Source organism: Lycium ferocissimum, chromosome 3 (genome assembly GCF_029784015.1).
Source record: "Lycium ferocissimum isolate CSIRO_LF1 chromosome 3, AGI_CSIRO_Lferr_CH_V1, whole genome shotgun sequence".
Classification (NCBI taxonomy): Eukaryota; Viridiplantae; Streptophyta; class Magnoliopsida; order Solanales; family Solanaceae; genus Lycium; species Lycium ferocissimum.
This window is the reverse complement of record NC_081344.1, coordinates 67,242,136-67,245,302: the sequence shown is the minus strand read 5'-3', so window position 1 is coordinate 67,245,302 and position 3,167 is coordinate 67,242,136. Positions and strand designations below refer to the sequence as shown.

General features: G+C 30.7%; 1 long non-coding RNA gene across 1 annotated transcript; it reads left to right on the top strand.

Moving 5' to 3' along the window:
- LOC132050477 (uncharacterized) lies at positions 1-1,205 on the top strand. Its single transcript, XR_009413423.1, has 2 exons — positions 1-92; positions 965-1,205. It is a non-coding gene; the product is annotated as an uncharacterized LOC132050477 (long non-coding RNA).
- Positions 1,206-3,167: the final 1,962 nt, after the last annotated feature.

Genomic DNA, 3,167 nt, shown 5'->3' with positions numbered 1-3,167 from the left:
ACTGCCGCATCTTTTTTCTTCAATAGATTTTGCTCCAACAACTTTAAAAAAAAAAACTCTTTGATTATCACCAATTCAACATGAGAGCTAAGGTAAAATCAATTTCGTCAATTTTTGTTTTGTATATATATATTTTTTTGTTTTGAATTATCTGCATCCATATATTTGTGAAATTAGCTGACAAGCTGCGGTAACTGAAATAGACAGGTAAGTAAATGAAATTAATTATATATCTGATTATATAGAGCAACGATTTTTTTTCCCTTCAATTTTCACTAATTCTGTAATTTTTTAAACCTGAATTTCGTCAATTTTTGTTTTATTTTTGTTTTTTTTAATATATATATATATATATATATATATATATATATATATATATATATATATATATATATATTTGTGAAATTATTATCTGTAACTAAAACAGACCTAAATGAAATTAATTGTGTATATATATATCAATTTTCACTAATTAATTCATTTCGTCAATTTTTGTTTTATTTATCTGTTTTTTTTAATATATATATATATATATATATATATATATATATATATATTTGTGGAAATTAAATTGAAACAGAGAGTTAACTAAATGAAATTAATTGTGTATGTGATTATATAGAGCAAAGAAATTTTCTCAATTTTCACTCATTCTAAATGAAATTTCGTATATATATTTTTGTTTTGAATTATCTGTATCCATATATATCTCTGAAATTAATTCATGCGCTGTGGAAATTGAAACAGAGAGTTAACTAAATGAAATTAATTATTTATGTGATTATATAGAGCAAAGAAATTTTCTCAATTTTCACTCATTCTAAATGAAATTATATATATTTTTGTATGCTCAATTTCATCAATTTCCATTATTTCGTTTGCTCAATTTCGTCAATTTTTAACTCATTTCGTGATTTTTGCTTGCTCAATTTTTTTTTTTTTTTTTTTGCTTTGTTTTGTTCAGTGGAAGAAGAAGCGTATGAGGAGGTTGAAGAGAAAGCGCCGAAAGATGAGACAGAGATCCAAGTAGAATGTATTTCGCAGTTCGTAATGGTTTAATCTATGTTTTTTTGGGGCTATATTTAGGCTTAATGCTGTTTAAGTTTTAAGTTTAAATTTCAGTAACATTGAATAGAGGTTTTGACCTAAATGGCATCGAATTCAGATTCTGATATCCGTTTATTATATTATAGTTTTATGTTTTTTTATTATTCGTGCTTCCGCTCTATTATATTTATGTCGTTGCTGTTGATATCTGTTTTTAGTTCTGTGTTTCGAATTATCTGCATCCGTTATATTTGTGAAATTCGCCCATGAATTGTGGACCTGTGGTAATTGAAACAGAAAATGTTATATAGAGTTAACTGAATGAAATAATTCTACGTGTTATTCATTTTAGTGTTTATATCATTTGACAATATTAAAGTTAAGGTCGTTGCAGCTTTGGGAAGATTGTTTGTTGATCTAACTAAATGCTAGCATTGATGTTAGGTTTTTGGATTATTATCAAATTCATGCATTGTTTCGTGTTGTTTGATCCTAGAACAGATGAGCTTGGTCCATCATCTTGCTGTATTATGGATTATGTAATACCATACGGTTCAGTTTAGATGGCAGTTTATAGACTCTAAGCAATGAAGTAAATTTGGTTTTACATGTTTTAATAGCTGTTTTAGGTAAGTGTCTACAGTTTATGTGAGGATTTTGCTTCCACACCACTGTGGGAACTTGTTTGAAGTTCCCTATTGGAAAAGATACAAAACCGAGAAATTATTTGAAGTTAGAAATGAACTTCTAGTGAAGGCTAGATCAATTTGGAGTTATGACAGATACTTGTGCTAAATGAATTTGAAACATGACCTGTGCTAAATGTATTTGAAGCATGTCTACTGTAGTTTGGAAGCTTAGACTGAATTTCCAGGACTTCCTTTATTGTGGATTATAACTTCAAGGAATGTTATGGTGCTAGTGCTAGACAATAATGATTTTACCTGAAAGAAAAGTGAGCTTTGCTCCTCCAGGTATAAGCTTGTTAGGCACTCCAACGATGCTCTTTTCAGCAGTGTTGGAAATATAGATTAGATCCCTGAACACGACAATGTGTCGTATTTGTAGGGAAGTATGACATTGTTGTTCTTGCAGTATCTAATTGAGTACTACGAGGAGGCCTTACAGAAGGGTGAAACTTTGTTTATTTCCCTTGCGCATACTTTATATTGTTGGGAGGGTATAAAAAGTTCACTTTGACCTACTGCTAGAGTGCTGTTTGATTGCATTTACAGAGTGATTCTTTGTTACATGGGAAGTGGTTGTTGCGTCATGTGTATTCTCAGAATACAATCTGAAGTATGGCCTGTTTGCAACTCATTTCTTTGCTACTTTATGCTTTTAATGGGAGTGTTTACAAAGTTAACCTCTAATTCTCAGCTACTCCATGAGTGCTATTTGATGGTTATGAGTGATTATTTTATTCTTGCATTTACAGTGTGAGATACGCTGTTGCATGCGAAGTGTTTGCAATTATTGTATTCTCAGGGCATACCAACTGAAGTTTGGCCTGTTTGCTACTACCCTTATTAAATGCTAGCATTGATATTAGGTTTTTGGATCATTATCCAATGCATGCATTGTTTAGTGTTTGATCCTAAAAGAAATCAGCTTGGTTCATCATCATGCTGTCTGGTGGATTATATAATACCACAGTCCAATTTATTGGCAGTTTATAGACTCTAAGCAATGAAGTAAATTTGGTTTTACATGGTGTGGTAGATTTATTGGTTTTATGGCTACTGTTTTATGTGAGATATTTGCTTCCACACCTTTGTGAAACTTGTTTGAAGTTCTGTATTGAAAAAGATACAAAAACAAGAAATCGTTTGAAGTTAGAACTGAACTCTAGTGTAGTCTAGATCAATTTGGATTTACGACAGATACCTGTGCTAAATGAATTTGAAACCTGTTTATACTGTAGTTTGGATGGTAAGACTGAATTCCTAGGGCGTTTATTGATTATAACTTTAAGGAATGTTACAAAATTAGACCATAATTTTCTTGCCTGAAAGAAAAGTGAGCTTTCCTTAGTCGTTCTGATGCTCTTATCAGCGCTGCTGGAAATCACGACAATGTGTCGTATTTGCAGGGTAATATGACATTGTTGTTCTTGCAAT